This window comes from Heptranchias perlo, chromosome 1, assembly GCF_035084215.1.
Source record: "Heptranchias perlo isolate sHepPer1 chromosome 1, sHepPer1.hap1, whole genome shotgun sequence".
In the NCBI taxonomy this organism is placed as follows: Eukaryota; Metazoa; Chordata; class Chondrichthyes; order Hexanchiformes; family Hexanchidae; genus Heptranchias; species Heptranchias perlo.
The window spans coordinates 45,232,374-45,251,635 of NC_090325.1; positions in this window are offsets into that span (position 1 = coordinate 45,232,374).

Sequence of the window (19,262 nt, forward strand, 5' to 3'; positions counted from 1 at the left end):
GCAAGAAATATAAGAACAGATTGTAAGAGCTCCTATAAGTATGTGAAAAGGAAGAGATTAGCGAAAGTAAATGTGGGTCCATTAGAGGCAAAGACAGAAGAAATTATAGTGGGGAATAAGGAAATAGCAGAGACATTAAACAAATATTTTGTATCTGTCTTCACAGTAGAAGACACAGAAAACATACTGGGGAACCAAGGGCCCAATGAGAGTGAGGAAGTTAAAGTAATAAGATTAATAAAGAAAAAGTACTTGAGAAATTAATGGGACTAAAAGCTGACAAATTCCCTGGACCTGATGGCCTACATCCTATGATTTTAAAAGAGGTGGCTGCAGAGATAGTGGATGGATTGGTTTTGATCTTCCAGAATTCTCTAGATTCTAGAACAGTCCCCATGGATTGGAAGGTAGCTATTCAAGAAAGGAGGGAGAGAGAAAAGGGAAGTATAGGCCAGTTAGCCTGACATCAGTAGTAGGGAAAATGCTAGAATTTATTATTAAGGATGTAGTAACAGGGCACTTAGAAAATCATAATATGATTCGATAGTGTGAACACGGTTTCATGCAAGGGATGTTTGACAAATCTGTTAAGAGTTTTTTGAGGGTGTAACTAACAAGGTAGATAAGGGAGAACCAGTGGATGTAATATATTTGGATTTTCAAAAGGCATTCGATAAAGTGCCACACAAGAGGTTGTCAAGCAAGATTAGGGCTCATGAGATTGGGGGGTAATATATTACCATGGATTGAGGATTAGTCAACAGTCAGTGAACAGAAAGTAGGAATAAACAGGCCATTTTCATTTGGCAGGTTGTAACTAGTGGGGTGCCGCAAGGATCAGTGATTGGGCCTCAGCTGTTTACAATATATATCAATGACTTAAATGAGGGGAACGAGTGTAATGTATCCAAGTTTGCTGACCATACAAAGCTGACGATAAATTAATAACTTAAACTAGATAAATTTATTAGTTTTAAAAAATAACTAAAAATAAACCAAATGAATTAATTACATAAAAACTTTAATTAATAAATAAATAAAACAAGGTTAGATAGGGATGGCAATGTAGGTGGTGTGCCATAACTATAGCATGTGGGAGTTGGTGGAGACCAGTGAGACCACAGGCAACCACATCTGCAGGAAGTGTCTGAAACTCAAGGAAATTCGACTCAGAATTGTTGAGCTGGAGTCCGAGGTGCAGACATTGCGATGCATCAGGAAGGAGGAGAGTTACCTGACCTGAGGGGTGTGACTGTCTCCTTACCTGAGGCAGGAGACAGTCACACCCCTTAGGTTAAGTATTAATTTAGAGTTGGTCTGTGGTCAGGGACAGGAGAATGTGACTGCGAGTCAGGCAGGTATGGGGACCCAGTATGCAATGATGGAGGAGCCTCAGCCTTTGACCTTGTCCAACAGGTATGAGGTACGTGCTACCTATGTGGATGAGAGTAAGCTGTGAGCAGGATGCAAAGAGCCTGCAAAGGGATATAGACAGGTTAAATGAGTGGGCAATAAGGTGGCAGATGGAGTATGATGTGGAGAGATGTGAAATTATCCACTTTGGTAGGAAGATTAGAAAAGCAGAATATTTTTTAAAAGGTGAGAGACTAAGAAATGTTAGTATTTAGAGGGATTTGGGTGTCCTTGTACATGAATGACCGAAAGTTAACATGCAGGTAGAGCAAGCAATTAGGAAGGCAAATGGTATGTTAGCCTTTATTGCAAGGGGGTTGGAGTATAAGAGTAAGGAGGTCATGCTGCAATTAGATAGGGCTCTGGTGAGACCACACTTGGAGTACCGTGTACTGTTTTGGTCTCCTTACCTAAGGAAGGATATACTTGCCTTAGAGGGGGTGCAATGAAGGTTCACTAGATTGATTCCTGGGATGAGAGGGTTGTCCTGTGAGGAGAGATTGAGTAGAATGGGCCTATATTCTCTGGAGTTTAGAAGAATGAGAGGTGATCTCATTGAAACGTATAAAATTCTTAGAGGGCTGGAAAGGATAGTCTAGAAGGCTGGAGAGTCTAGAACTAATGGTCATAGTCTCAAGATAAGAGGTCGGCTATTTAGGACTGAGATGTGGAAAAATTTCTTCACTCAGAGGGTTGTGAATATTTGGAATTCTCTACGCCAGAGGGCTGTTGATGCTCGGTCGTTGAGTATATTCAAGACTGAGATCGATAGGTTTTTGGACACAAGGAAGGGAATCAAGGGCTATGGGGATAGGACGGGAAAATGGAATTGAGGTAGAAGATCATCCATGACCTTATTGAATGGTGGAGCAGGCTCGAGGGGCCATATGACCTACTCCTACTCCTATTTCTTATGTTCTTATGGTCTTATGTTCCTGCCTGCTTTCCCCTAACGTGAATTGGAAGCGGTGGGAAACCCGAACAGGTAAGGTTAAATTCATTTAACTTTTGTAATGCACAAAATATTAAGTATCTCAACTATTTCAATGCACAAAATATTAAGTATCTCAACTATTTCAATGAGGTACATTGCCCCTTTAAATATCGGCCCACCAGCTTTAAGTGGGGGCGGGATTTCCTGGTGTCTGTTGTGCACACGCATACAAACTTGCCTGGGTTAAACCTAAAAGTGGGCGCTTCGGAGCTGAGATGCGCTCCCGCTCCAAAATGTTATTATTTTAACCTCCCAACCGTCCCCTACCCATCCGTTCTTGATGGACAAAATTACCCCCATGATCCATGCATTTTCCAGCATCTTTCCCGACTGTACTTAAAGCGGGGATGCACCTCTTAAAGTGAGGTTGCATTCCTCGCTTGTATTTTTGGTGAAAGAATACCAGAAAAGATTTTGGCAGCACAGATGAATCGAAGGGCTGCCCCTCGTTTTCCTGGAGGTCCTAGTGGAGGAAATGAGGGCCAAGTAGGAGATACTCCTCTCCAGCACCAACAGGAGCATCCCCAAGGCTACTGTCAGGTGGCTGATAGGATCAGTGCCAATAGCATCATCCCCTTCCACTTTCAATGTAGAAAGTGGTTTAATGATTTTGCAAGAGCAGCAAGGGTGAGTACAGCTCTTCATAGAAAAAAATCATAGAATCATAGAAAGGTTACAGCATGGAAGGAGGCCATTCAGCCCATCACGTCCATGCTGGCTCTATGCAAAAGCAATCCAGCGAGTCCCGCTCCCCCGCCCTATCCCTGAATCCCTGCAAATCTTTTTGTTTTATCACTCCACTTCTCTCACCAGTACCTCCTCACAACATACCTCTCATCCCCTCCCCATCACTCTCAACAATTCCCTTCCCTCCATCTTTGAACATACAATCACAAAATCACAACAGCACACTAAAACATCACTCTTACTCGATCCAAACACACTTTCCTCTTTTCACTACACTAACATCATTTCTCAGTACTCCTTCCTCACTCCACATTACACACACTTCCCTTTAAATCCATTACCTACCCGTTCTTATTCCATCTTGCTTCTTCTACAGCTCTTACCATATCCTTTCTATACATAAACCCCACACATCTCCATTCACCTTCTCAACACACACTCACCAAATCTCATCCTGTCTTTCTGCAGGACAAGAAAACACACGGGGCTCAATTTTGAAATGGTGGCGGGATGGCAGTGGTGGGGGGGGTGGTGAACGTGCGCGTGGCAAACCTGAATAAAAAAAACTTACCTTTTTCGACACGATCGTGATGTAATTAATGGTGATTAAAGTTGTTTCAGGGTTTCATGCCCGGCAGCCAACCTGATTGACAGGCTGGCTGCCAGCCAACAGGAGCTACAATGCCGAGGGGAGGGGGGAGAGAAATATCGAGAGAGAGACGTCATCCGGCGCTGGAACAGAGAGTGGAGGGCACTGAAGATCGTGGGGGGGGGTGGAGAATGGAAGATCGGGGGGTGGAGAGGGACATCTGAGAGAGAGACATCAGGGGCTGAGAGAGACATCGGAGAGGGAGATATTGGGGGGAGAGGGGGACATCAGACATCGAAGCAGGGGTGCAGGTGACAACGGTGAAAAGGTAGGTTTATTTTGTTTTTTAACTTTGTGCAATGGTTTTTTATTTAATTTATTTTGTTTATTTTTGCCTGATCCGGCCATCACCAGGCGTGAATCAGAAGCCGTTGCACCCAGGTAAATTTAAAATCGTTTTAACTATCTACTACATCAGAAATAAAGTACCATAGTACATTTGGTTTTTTAACTATCATCCCGCCAGGCTTTAATTGCAGTTGGGACTTCCGGACTCGGGAAGCACGCGCGCACGCACACAGGCGCGTCTGTGGGAAACCCAGAAGTTGGTGAGTTGGGGCCGGCTTCCTCACCCACTCGGGATTTTCCAGATTTTCGCAGACCCCCGCCCCCAACGCACCCGCAATTGTGATTTGAAAATTGGGGCCATAATGTCAGGGTGAGGAACAGGATGGGCGGAGGAGTCGTGAACATCAACGCCCTCATACAGGCAGAGCAAGAAGCCCTGAACACCATTGGCACAGCTAGGGTCATGAGCATTGAATAATAGAATCACAAAATCTTACAGCACAGAAGGATGTCATTCGGCCCATCGTGCCTGTGCCAGCTCTTTGAAAGGGATGTCCAATTCAATCCCACACTGCAGCTTTTTCCCCATAACCCTGCAAATTGGTCCTCTTCAAGTATATGCCCAATTACCCTTTGAAAGTTCCCACGGAATCTGACTCCACCACCCTTTCAGTTAGTGCGTTCCAGATCTTAACAACCTTCTGTGTGAAAAAAATTCTCTTCATTTCCTCTCTAGTTCTTTTGCTTATTATTTGAAATCTATGACCTCTGATTACCAACCTACTTGTCATCTAAACTCCTCATAATTTTGAATACCTCTATTAGGTCTCCCCATAATCTTCTCTGCTCTAAGGAGAACAATCCCAACTTCTCCAGTCTCTCCACATAACTGAAGTCTCTCATCCCTGGTATCATCCTGGTAAACCTCCTCTGTACCCTCTCCAAGTCCTTGACATCCTTTCTAAAGTGTGGTGCCCAGAATTGTACACAATACCCCAACTGAGGCCTAACCAGTGATTTGTAAAGGATTAGCATGACTTCCTTGTTTTTGTATTCAATGCCCCTATTTACAAAGCCAGGTATCCCATACGATCTCTTAACTGCCTTATCAACTTGCCCTGCCACCTTCAAAGATTTGTGAATATCCTGGTCTCTCTGCTCTTGCACCCTCCTCAAAATAGTACCATTTAGATTATACTGACTCTCCATGTTGTTCCTCGGAAAGTGCATCACTTCACACTTATTTGCATTAAATTGCATCTGCCATGTGTCTGCCCATTTCACCAGTCTGACTATGTCCTCCTGAAGTGTGCTACTATACTGCTCACTATTGGGGAAGGAGGCATACTCAAGCAGCGCATCTGCATTTTACTTTATCCCTTCGTTCAACTCAGCAAAGATGCAGAAAACTTAGATACTTCAACCTGAATTCTCAAGACTATCACCTGATCATATATAGCTTCTCTGTCCCATCCTAATGCTTGTCCCTTTTCTCTTTCTTCGAGGGACTTCTCAACACCAAAGCTGCTGCAGAGGAACAGACCTCGGAGGAGGACAATCCTCCTGAGGATGCACCATCAGGGGCTCCACCCCTCCCAGCCACCAGGTCAGACATTGGCACTCCAGATAATGAGCTGGAGGGGTCTGCATGTGGTGGAACACTCAGCACCAGTGGGCTTCAGCAACTACTGATGGAGAGACCATGCCAGAGTGTTTGAGTATAAAAGCATCATGGCAGCACCCCAGGTACCTTGCACAGACCTGTATGATGTTGTTTCTGTGATCAGCTACTATCTGTACATCAATCGAGTGGTATCTTTTTCTATTGATGAATGTTGCTGACTTATGTTCTGTGGTCCATAGTATTACATAGTATTATATAGCATTCACTGAGACATTAATAGATTAAGTGAATGGGCAAAACTGTGGCAAATGGATTGCAAGTGTGAGGTCATCCATTTTAGCCCTAAAAAGGATAGATCAGAGTACTTTCTAAATGGGGAAAAGCTCGAAACAGTGGAGGTGCAAAGGGACATGGGCCAAAGACATGGACCAGGGGGGTCCATATACATAGATCATTAAAATGTCATGGACAGGTACAGAAAAAATCAAAAAGGCTAATGGAACGCTGGCCTTTATACCTAGAGGACTAGAATACAAGGGGGTAGAAGTTATACTACAGCTATACAAAGCCCTGGTTAGACTACACCTGGAGTACTGTGTTCAGTTGGGGGTACTGCACCTTAGGAAGGATATATTGGCCTTGGAGGGAGTGCAGTGTCGATTTACTAGAATGATACCTGGACTCCAAGGGTTAAATTACGAGGAGAGATTGCACAAACCAGTGTTGTATTCCCTGGAATTTAGAAGATTAAGGGTTGATTTGATTGAAGTTTTCAAGATATTAAGGGGAACTGATAGGGTAGATAGAGAGAAACTATTTCCGCTTGTTGGGGAGTCTAGGACTGGGGGACATAGCCTAAAAATTAGAGCCAGGACTTTCAGAGGGTGTAGAAGTTTGGAACTCTCTTCCACAAATGGCAGTTAATACTAGCTTAATTGTTAATTTTAAATCTGAGATTGATAGATTTTTGTTAACCAAGGCTATTAAGGGATATTGGGCCAAGGCGGGTATATAGACTTAGGTCACAGATCAGCCATGATCTCATTGAATGGTGGAACAGGCTCGAGGGGCTAAATGGCCTACTCCTGTTCCTATGTTCCTATGTTCCTACAGCACAGAAACAGGCCATTCAGTCCAACAGGGCTATGCCGGTATATGTGCTCCACAAGAAGCTCCTCCCCTTCACCTCAATCTATCAAAATATCCTTAAATTGCTTTCTCCCTCATGTACTTATCTAGCTTCTCCTTAAATGCTATTCGCCTCGACTACTCCATATGGTACCCTAACCACTCTCTGTGTAAAGAAGTTTCTCCTGAATTCCCTATTGGATTTATTGGTGACTATCTTATATTTATGGCCCCTGATTCTGGACTCCCCCACTAGTGGAAAGATCTTCTCTACATCAACCTTATCGAACCGCTTCATAATTTTAAAGACCTCTATCAGTTCACCTCTCAGTCTTCTCTTCTCTATAGAAAAGAGCCCCAGCACGTTCAGTCTTTCCTGATAGTTATAATCTCTCAGTTCTGGTGTTAACTTTGTAAATCTTTTTTGCACCTTCTCCAGTGCCTCTGTATCCTTTTAGTAATATGCAGACCCTAACTCAGCACGGATACTAGAACTGAGCACAGTGCATGAGCCCTGTACACACATGGTCCTGATGGCCACGTGTGTACAGTCAATCATGCCCTGCAAGCCAGAGAATCCAGCCACTTCTGTAAAGCCACAAGCTCTGTCCTGTTGACCGGGGTCGGGGGGGGGGGAGGTGTTTCCCTGGCAAAGAGGGCATCGGTCACCTGCTTAATGCAGCTTTGAACAGCAAACGGGGAGATGCGGCTGATGTTCCCTGAAGCAGACTGAAAGGAGCAAATGGCATAATAATTCAGGGCTGTGGTGACTTTGATGGCCACTGGCATGTTATGCTCCCCACCCCCAGCCTAGCAGGCAGTAGGGCCTGTTGTAGGAGGTTGCAGCGGTCTACGACAATCTGCCTGGAGAAGCACAGCCTCCTCCTGCACTGCTCCTCAGATAAGTCCACGATGGTGACTCTTGGCCTGTAGACCCTGTGCATTGGGTTTGGCCTCCTGCACGCAATCCCCCTCACCTGTTGTCTTCTGATAGGACCAGATGTTGGTGCTGGTTGCTGAGGCTGCTGCTCCTTCTCCTCCTCCTTCAAGTCTTGCTCCATCCAGAACAAAGAAGCAAGAATACTAAGCAGAGAAAGCCTATTAAAAGATTGTAAGGCACCAAAAGTGTAGAAGTATTGATCAGAAAGCTGAAAACTCTCCTGGCAAACCAGACAGCAAAAGGTCCTCAGATTCAGTGAGCTGTAGCTGAGACTCCCCTTTTATACTGCTTCAGGAGCTCTCTGAAAACAACCTGCTAGGTTTTGCTGGTGAGTCCGAGACTGAGAATGGCATCCGCGATTTTGGGTTAAAATGCAGTGGGGTATGACGTCATCGGAGTGCAACTTTGACCTTTTAATTAGGATCCTGCTACCTGGGGCAGAGCAGGGGCCTGACATGCAATTAGAAACTGGTGAGTTAAAATGGTGGGGTGCAGGAACGGTATGGAAAGGGTGCAGCGAGCCCTCACATAGCATTTTAATCCACCACTTGTCCCATTTCCACCAGGCGAGTTTGGTTAAAATTATCCCTTTTGTCGCTTCTGAGATCTTCAGGACATTATTACTCAAAAAAATGAGTTAATATTTGGGTAACACAACACATTTTTGAAAGGTTCTTAACTGTTGCATTGCAACTCCAAATGATGTTTATTTTTTGTTAATCTCCAAAATAATGTATTTCTGGAGTTAGAATCCTGCAGGGAGGCTGAGGAGGCAGTAGTTTGCTGTGGAAATAGTGTGAGTAAATAGCTATAGTGATGGAGGTGGGAGATGCTTTTGTTGCTGGCAATGGTTTGTGGCAGTTCTGGGGCGGAATGGATGGTTATAGGGCCGTATGGTCTACTCCTGCTTCTATTTCTTATGTTCTTATACCAAGGAAATCAAGAGATATGGGGAAAGGGCGGGAAAATGCAGTTGAGTTAGAAGATCAGCCGTGTTCTTAATAAATGGCGGAGCAGGCTCGAGGGACCGTATGGCCTACTCCTGCTTCTATTTCTTATGGTCTTATGTTATTCATGGTACTGGAGGTGATTGATGGCCGTGTTAAGTAATGTGCTGTGGTTGTGTTGAGGGTGAGTGGTAATTTGAATGGTGGCTGGTAGTAGTGTTGGGAAGCAGATGCTATAACACTGGGAGAAGTAGCAGTATGAGTTGGGACAGGGGATAAAATAGGAGTGCTTGCAATAGTGATGGGAAGTTCTGTAGCGTTGAGATGGTACTGGTAGTAGTGGTATTTATGGAGGGTTGAGTATAGGAGACATAATAATAAGGGTGGGAATATGCTACATTAGAAAGTAACTTTGTTAAAATTCTTTGTTTCAATTTCAACAATATTTCAAAAATTATGCAAAAATTTCCCGAATTAAGTGGAAGCTTTGGGACTCCTCCATATTTGCACACCCAAAGAATTTGAGCTGAACTGGAAATGTGATCAGATTATTTTTCTTACTTGGTAATTATTCGTTCATGGAATGTGGGTGTGGCTGGCAAGGCCAGCATTTATTGCCCATCCCTAATTTCTCTTAAGAAGGTGGTGGTGAGCCGCCTTCTTGAACCGCTGCAGTCCGTGTGGTGAAGGTTCTCCCACAGTGCTGTTAGGGAGTTCCAGGATTTTGACCCAGCGACAACGAAGGAACGGCGATATATTTCCTAGTCGGGTGGGTGCGTGACTTAGAGGGGAACGTGCAGGTGGTGTTGTTCCCATGTGCCTGCTGCACTTGTCCTTCTAGGTGTGGAGATGCCGGTGATGGACTGGGGTTGACAATTGTAAACAATTTTACAACACCAAGTTATAGTCCAGCAATTTTATTTTAAATTCACAAGCTTTCGGAGGCTTCCTCCTTCCTCAGGCAAATGGTCTAGGTGGTAGAGGTTGCGGGTTTGGGAAGTGCTGTCAAAGAAACCTTGGCGAGTTGCGGCAGTGCATATTGTGGATGGTACGCACTGCAGCCACAGTGCGCTGGTGGTGAAGGGAATGAATGTTTAGGGTGGTGGATGGGGTACCAATCAAGCGGGCTGCTTTGAAAACATATGCAAGGATTGAAATCTCTCTGTGTGCTATTTTTAGTGCACTAGTTAATGCATTACATCAAATCTCTGTGTAGACCACTTCAAAAAAGTCATTAAACCATATTAAAAATAGAGTAGCACACAGATATTTCAATCTTCCAAAGGTTAAATGCCAATAAGATGCAAAAAGATGTTAAGTCAAAGTTCAAAATCTTGTTCAGTCTACTCATGTTAATTCAAAATCTCATATTTTGCTCAAAAATATTCAAATTATCCAGTAGTTTGAATTAAACAATTTAAATAAGACAACATGTTTTGCCGTTTTTTGCATGGTTTCAACGCAGGGAGATGGAGGAGGCAGTAAGAAATATTAGGAGTAAATAGCTGTAGTAATGGAGGTGGGGGATGCCTTTGTTGCTGGCAGTGGTTTCTGGCAGTTCTGGGGCAGAATGGATGGTTATTCTTGCTACTGGAGGTGATTGATGGTCGTGTTAGGCAGTGTGTAACTTGGGTGTACAGGGCACAATTCCAAAATTTGCAGATGACATAAAACTTGGAAATGTAGTAAACAGTGAGGAGAATAGTAATAAACTTCAAGAGGACATAGACAGGCTGGTGGAATGGGCGGACACATGGCAGATGAAATTTAACGCAGGGAAGCGCGAAGTGATACATTTTGGCAGGAAGAATAAGGAGAGGCAATATAAACTAAATGGTACAATTCTAAAGGGTGTGCAGGAACAGAGAGACCTGGGGCTTTTTGTGCACAAATCTTTGTGATCATGGGCTTTATAAATCGAACACAAAAACGCCTACAAAAACTCAGTACCCACAGACCAGTTGAACCAGGAACACTTCTCACCACGATGGACGTCTCGGCACTCTACACCAGTATGCCCCACGATGACGGCATCGCTGCGGCAGCATCAATACTCAACACCAACAACAGCCAATCTCCAGACGTCATCCTACAACTCATCCGCTTCATCCTGGATCACAATGTCTTCACCTTCGATAACCAGTTCTTTACCCAAACACACGGAACAGCCATGGGGACCAAATTTGCACCCCAATACACCAACATTTTCATGCACAAGTTCGAGCAGGACTTCTTCAATGCACAGGACCTCCAACCAACACTATACACCAGATACATCGACGACATTTTCTTTCTATGGACCCACGGCGAGGAATCACTAAAGAGACTACACAATAACATCAACAAGCTCCATCCCACCATCAAGCTCACCATGGACTACTCCTCAGAATCAGTTTCTTTCTTGGACACACGAATCTCCATCAAAGACGGGCACCTCAGCACCTCACTCTACCGCAAGCCCACAGACAACCTCACGATGCTCCACTTTTCCAGCTTCCACCCTAACCACGTCAAAGAGGCCATCCCCTATGGACAGGCCCTGCGAATACACAGGGTCTGCTCAGACGAGGAGGAACGCGATGGACACCTACAGACGCTGAAAGACGCCCTAGTAAGAACGGGATATGACGCTCGACTCATCGATCGACAGTTCCAATGGGCCACAGCGAAAAATCGCATAGACCTCCTCAGAAGACTAACACGGGACGCAACCAACAGAGTACCCTTTGTTGTCCAGTACTTCCCCGGAGCGGAGAAACTACGCCATGTTCTCCGCAGCCTTCAACATGTCATCAATGACGACGAACACCTCGCTATGGCCATCCCCACACCTCCACTACTCACCTTTAAACAGCCACTCAACCTCAAACAGACCATCGTTCGCAGCAAATTACCCAGCTTTCAGGAGAACAGCGTCCATGACACCACACAACCCTGCCACGGCAACCTCTGCAAGACATGCCAGATCATCGACACAGATACCACCATCACACGAGAGGACACCACCCACCAGGTGCATGGTTCATACTGCTGTGACTCGGCCAATGTTGTCTACCTCATACGTTGCAGGAAAGGATGCCCCAGAGCATGGTACATTGGCGAGACCATGCAGACGCTGCGACAACGGATGAACGGACACAGCGCAACAATCGCCAGACAGGAGGGTTCCCTCCCAGTCGGGGAACACTTCAGCAGTCAAGGACATTCAGCTACCGACCTTCGGGTAAGCATACTCCAAGGCGGCCTTCGAGACACACGACAACGCAAAATCGTCGAGCAGAAATTGATAGCCAAGTTCCGCACCCATGAGGACGGCCTCAACCGGGATCTTGGGTTCATGTCACGAATGCGCTGCCTGAAAGGGTAGTGGAAGCAGATTCAATCGTGGCTTTCTAAAAGGAATTGGATAAATACTTGAAAGGAAAAAATTTGCAGGGCTACGGAGGAAGAGTGGAGGAATGGGACTAACTGAATTGTCCTTACAAAGAGCTGGCATGGGCTCGATGAGCCAAATGGCCTCCTTCTGTGCTTAACTGTTCAATGAGTCTATGAAATTAATAAATTATGTGAATTAAGCAACTTTGAATTAACAGGAGTATACTATGTTGGTTACTCAAAGAAGTCCTTTCTACCACCCCCCACCCCCATTACAAAGAAAAAGTATGAATGCTGGAAATCTGAATTGAAATTCATCCCATCTTGGTCTTGAAACCTCCTTTTGTAACTTCAGAGCTTAGCTTTATTCTCCATTTTCCAACATTTCAGTTTTAAATTCAGATCTGCGTTTGCAGGTTAATTTCTTTTTATCAATTTTCTTGTCTTTTCCTAGGGTGGCCATCTCATTGTCTGACCTATTTGCAAGTTCTACTGGGGGCATTTTTTAACTTCTGCCCAAAACAGGTATGAATTCAGCATAGCGGGCGTGGTGTCCACCATAAGCCAGCGTCAGAAGGCCCAAACCAATTTTTCTGTCGAGCTGCCGATGAGTGCTAGCAGGCAGCTCACCACACCGGAGGGCCACATATCTAGCAGTTCCATGAGCGAGCCAAGCCAGAAGTCGGCACTAAAAGGGGAGGGAGGTGGAGGGAAGGCGCATCGAAGTGGAGCGGCGGGGGAATGGAGGAGCCAGCGGCCACCAATAGGCTGCAGTATTTTTGTGGGCCTAGGAGAAGCATTCCTGTTCCTCTGCTTCTCCCCAAAAATACTGTTTTTTCAGTGGCCTCCAGCGGTCCTTTTAAAGACTGCTGGTTAGGCTTCGCACCACTTAATACTACTTGGTGCATCGTGCGCAGCGCACGTACTGCTTATTTCTGCCTAAAAATTGCAAATGAGGTCCTACAACTGGCATAGGACCCTGATTTGCGTGTTTAAGCAGCCTCCTGCCTGTTAGGGGGTGGGCGTGCTGTCCACCCATTTACAGGCCCGTCTGAAAATTGCATCAAGCGGCCCGTGAGCATTTATAACCCCCCCCACCTCCAATTTTCCACTGCTTCCCGCTCGTTTCTCAGGCTAGAAACAGGCCACAGTTGAAAATCGCCCCTACTGTGTCTAATATCTATCAATTGTTTGTCTTATATTATCTAGCAATCTCCTGATTTTGCTACCTTCTTTTATAATAGTGGTATCTGTTGTTTGCTGGGGTTTTCCTTCCTCCCATGTTACTTCCAACAGAAAACCTAGAAGTGGTGGAGGATGGCAGGGAGCTGGCAGAATGGCTGGCCATACCATTTTCCTCCTCCACCTGCCAGGGAGCCAGTGTAACAATAGTGGAAAATTTGCTGTAAAAGGTTTGATGATTTAAATTGGGTGATTTGAAAGGAGCACTGTCTGCATAAAAAGGAATTTGTCCAAACTTTTTTTTGCTTGTTTGCTAAACATAGGATACAAGGGTATCGTCTGTGCAGACATACATCACTAAAATAAAGAAAGAACTTACATTTACATTTGCACCTTTCACATGCTCGGTCAACGAATTACATTTTAAGTGTAGTCACTGTTGTAATCTAGGCAAAGGTGGAAGCCAGTTTGCACACCGCAATGAGATGAATGACCAGTTAATCTGTTTTTGGTGTTGTTGGTTGAGGGAAAATGTTGGCCAGGACCCCATGAAAACTTTCCTGTTCTTCTTAAAATAATGCAATGGAATCTTTTACATCAAACAGGAGGACAGGGCCTCGGTTTAACATATCACCTCAAGACCGCACCTCTTATAATGTGGCACAACAACAGTATTGCACTGCTGTTAATCTAGATTATGTGGTCAAATCCTGGAATGGGGCTTGAACCAATCATTTTCTGATCTGAGGCAAGTGTGCTACCGCTGAGCCAACTGACATCAAGAAAGCACGATTGTTACCCTTACTCTAATGTTACAATGATGAAACTGAGGTGTAGCGACTTCTGAGCTCTTTTTCCTTCCTGTTAGTAAAAACAATCTCCCTTCAAAATGATGATGGTGGCCAATATGCATCAAATACTTATTGCTTATGTGTTGATGAGAAACCAGACTGCATTGTACAGTAAATAACTTAAATAGTCGCTGTAAAACCCATAAAAAAACATAAAATTAAAGTCTACATGAAAAGGTTTCAGCCAATTTAGCACTATTTGCTGTGAATGCAATTAAGCTAAACTCTAAATCCAACAAAAACAGCAAAGATTAAACAACAAAAATTAAATCTCAATAAATTTTGATTGAGGGGCCTAATCAAATTTGGATTTTATGGCATCGGTTTTCATAAAAATGTGCAGTTTTACAGCAGTAGTCTTAAAATGCAGATCGTTTGTGAATTTTGATGCCTATTTGTATCTGCACTATGATCTGAAAAGAGTAAGGAGTCTTACAACACCAGGTTACAGTCCAACAGCTTCATTTGAAACCACAAGCTTTCGGAGCTTTCCTCCTTCCTCAGGTGAGTGCAGGGTTCCATAAAGGCACAGCATATATAGTCAGAGAACAATGCCTGGTGATTACAGATAATCTTTCCACTGCCCGTTATCACACCTTGGCAGAGAGGTAATCACAGCAATCAAAGGAGTGGATGGTGTTCAGACAGGGGAACATTACATCCAAGACTACTGAATACACAAGCGGTCACATCACAACGACAGAGAGAGAGAGAGAGAGACCTGAAAGGCAGAGGGAGAGAAAGAATGACCAGTTGTATTAAAAACAGATAACATTTTTTTCGCTGGTGGGGTTACATGTAGCGTGACATGAACCCAAGATCCCAGTTGAGGCCGTCCTCATGGGTGCGGAACTTGGCTATCAATTTCTGCTCGACGATTTTGCGTTGTCGTGTGTCTCGAAGGCCGCCTTGGAGAACGCTTACCCAAAGATCGGAGGCTGAATGTTCTTGACTGCTGAAGTGTTCCCCAACTGGGAGGGAACCCTCCTGTTTGGCGATTGTTGCGCAGTGTCCGTTCATCCATTGTTGCAGTGTCTGCATGGTCTCGCCAATGTACCATGCTCCGGGGCATCCTTTCCTGCAACGTATGAGGTAGACAACGTTGGCCAAGTCATAGGATAATGAACCATGTAGCTGGTGGGTGGTGTCCTCTCGTGTGATGGTGGTATCTGTGTCGACACAGATATCGACACAGATCATCGACACAGATACCACCATCACACGAGAGGACACCACCCACCAGGTACATGGTTCATACTCCTGTGACTCGGCCAACGTTGTCTACCTCATACGTTGCAGGAAAGGATGCCCCAGAGCATGGGACATTGGCGAGACCAAGCAGACACTGCGACAACGGATGAACGGACACAGCGCAACAATCGCCAGACAGGAGGGTTCCCTCCCAGTCGGGGAACACTTCAGCAGTCAAGGACATTCAGCCTCCGATCTTCGGGTAAGCGTTCTCCAAGGTGGCCTTCGAGACACACGACAACGCAAAATCGTCGAGCAGAAATTGATAGCCAAGTTCCGCACCCATGAGGACGGCCTCAACTGGGATCTTGGGTTCATGTCACGCTACATGTAACCCCAACAGCGAAAAAAATATTATCTGTTTTTAATACAACTGGTCATTCTTTCTCTCCCTCTGCCTTTCGTCTCTCTCTCTCTCTCTCTCTCTGTCGTTGTGATGTGACCGCTTGTGTATTCAGTAGTCTTGGATGTAATGTTCCCCTGTCTGAACACCATCCACTCCTTTGATTCCTGTGATTACCTCTCTGCCGAGGTGTGATAACGGGCAGTTGGAAAGATTATCTGTAATCACCAGGCATTGTTCTCTGACTATATATGCTGTGCCTTTATGGAACCCTGCACTCACCTGATGAAGGAGGAAAGCTCCGAAAGCTTGTGATTTCAAATAAAGCTGTTGGACTATAACCTGGTGTTGTAAGACTCCTTACATTTATCCACCCCAGTCCATCACCGGCATCTCCACATCATCTGAAAAGAGGATTGTGATCTGAAAGGATTCCCTTGTCTCTGAAGCTCAGCAGTGAGCATTGCTGGCTGGCATCATGCAGATTTCATACAGAATGTCTAACTTACTCAGGTTTGAGCGTCAAGTCTCGGCAGTTTAGGCTGAGGTGAAAAAACGCATATCAGACAGAAAAAACTGCACTGAGGAAGAAAATGGCTGCATTCACATTGCTGAAGGCAACCATTTGAAGAGGTATGTAGCAGCCAGCATTCCAGTCCGTAGACGTTCCATGGGGTTTTGCTGAAAATTAGCGAGTTAAAAAGAATGCAGCCTCTCTCGGACATCTGGGACCTATTGAACGGGGCAAGCCACTGTCTATTCCCTTAACCAATCAGATTGAAGCATGTTAATAAACCACGCTGAGACAGAACCAGGAAGTGTAAGTTCGAATAGTGAATTCAATGTCAAATCAGGTACAGAAAGTGAAATAAAGAGAGGGTAAGAAAGATTGAATTAAGACTCAGAGATAAAAGAGACAGAAAGAAAAAGTAAAAAAATTTTCTTCTTTTTTTAAAACAATTAAAATCTGAAGGAATGAGACTCCACACCTGTTAAAGTTAATTTTCAGTGCCAGAGAGGTTGTTTGGCAGTCATTAAGATTGACCATGCCTTTAAAAGGGTACTTACATCAGAATGGGCAAGCCCTAACTTTTTCTGGTGAGTTTAGTCCATAGGTACAGCGTCAGTGCAGGAACTTCACGCTGTTCCATTCATTTGAATGAGGAGCCAACCGGCATGATGCCGTTCTTGTGAAGCTTACGGGGGAGCAGTGTACCTCGTTCAGCAACTTCTAGATTTCTGCATTTAACTGCGCATGTGCTGTCGCCAGAAGCTGCTGACCACTTTCTCAAAAATAACGGTGCTGACCAGTTGCACAGAAGCAATAGCGCTGTTAGCCGCGCCGTTATTTTCACAGCAAAATCCAGCCCATTATCTTCTGTTTCTGTAACTCCAAGAACTAGTCATATGCCCCAGAGGCACCAACAAATGTAGTACCTCACAGCATCCTGTGCCACTACTTCCTTCTGTAGCAAGCACCAGTTTAGATATCACCACCCACAGGATTTATATAATTAATGTGAATAGGGTGTACCATAGAATCATAGAAGTTTCCAACATGGAAACAGGCCCTTCGGCCCAACATGTCCATGTCGCCCAGTTTATACCACTAAGCTAGTCCCAATTGTCTGCACTTGGCCCATATCCCTCTATACCCATCTTACCCATGTAACTGTCCAAATGCTTTTTAAAAGACAAAATTGTACCCGCCTCCACTACTGCCTAGGTACCAGGTGATATACAAAGCAGGAGTAAGTGATGATGGCAGAAGAGGAGCTGGAACCTCCTTTCTTAGCTGCTGAACCCAAAGATTTGGACCATTTATAGGAAACATGCTATCTGAATACCAAATTTTCTTGCTTTCATTAGAGACTCAGTTGAGCACCATGTCAGGTCGGTCAGCCCAATCCTTCATTCATTTCTGGTCCCATCAGCCAAGGCAGCTAGAAAATTGGACTTTGTATCTTCATTCCAAGTATATCGAATGACAAGAGAAAGGGAAAATCCCAGAAAAACATCTGCTCTCAAAGGGAGGTTTATTCTACAAACATTGGTTTAATTCTTGCATGCCTGCTATGCAAAATCATTAGATTGCTACAATATTCCTGAACTTCCACAAAAATAACCCTTGGATGTCTAAATGAAATGCTATCAGATCATAAGAGCTTTGGATGCAAGTTGCAATATTTACAAAGATTCTTTAAATGGAAAAACTGGGTAATTCATGTAGTCTATGAATGACATTGAAAGAATCATTGTAGACTTGGCAGGGCTTTGGTGAGACCTCACCTGGAGTACTGTGTACGGTTTTGGTCTCCTTATCTAAGGAAGGATATACTTGCCTTAGAGATGATGCAACAAATGTTCACTAGATTAATTCCTGGGATGAGAGGATTGTCTTATGAGGAGAGGTTGAGTAGAATGGGCCTATACTCTCTGGAGTTTAGAAGAATGAAAGGTGATCTAATTGAAACATATAAGATTCTGAGGGGCTTAATAGGGTAGATGCTGAGAGGTTGTTTCCCCTGGCTGAAGAGTTTAGAACTAGGGGGCATAGTCGCAGGATAAGGGGTCGGCTATTTAAGACTGAGATGACGAGAAATTTTTTCACTCAGGCGGTTGTGAATCTTTGGAATTCTCTACCCCAGGGGGCTGTGGATGCTCAGTCGTTGAGCCTGAGATAGATAGATTTTTAGACTCTAGGGGAATCAAAGGATATGGGGATGGGGCAGGAAAGTGGAATTGAGGTCGAAGGTCAGCCTTGATCTGATTGAATGACGGAGCAGGTTCGAGGGGCCCATGGCCTATTCCTATTGTTCTTATGTTCCTATTTCTTATGTTGAAAATCTGAAATAAAAACAAACCACCACCACCAACAACTTGCATTTATATAGCGCCTTTAATGTAGTAAAACATCCCAAGGTGCAGAACTGGCCAGTTCTGATGAAGAGTCATCGACCTGAAACATTAATTCTGTTTCTTTCTCCACAGATGCTGCCTGACAATGTTGAACTATATAGCCAGAAGTGTGGAATACAATCCAGAGGAAGTCATTATCAAACTGTATAGTGTTCTGGTCATTCCACACCTTAGGTACTGGATCCAGTTTTGGTCACTGAGACACATGGAAGACATTACACAATTGGAGGCAATGCAGACAAGAGCCACAAGGCTGATCTATGGGGCAAAACTTTGAGAGCCTCTGCCCGATCAGAACGGTAGAGTCCTTAAAATCTTACTGCCCTGTTCCTGCTCCCAATCCAACTACTGCCACTTTCTTTATGGCCTTCATTAATGCAGCTTGTCCACTGTTTTAGGTGGGAACCTATTGGTAATATGCAAATCAGGGACCTTTGTCCTAAAAAGGGTCCACTGCAGGCTGCTCAGAAAACAGGTGTGTGGATGTTTGTCTCACTAGCTGCCAGCCCGTACGAGCCTTCCACAGCAATTAACTACCCCCCCTCCCCCATTTAAGCCATCACATCCGGCTTGGCTCTGTAGTGGTGCTGCCAGATTTCCCCACTGACTGGTAAACTGTCTGTGAATATTCACACAGCACCTCCACCAGCTGTAAGCAATTGAGGCATTCA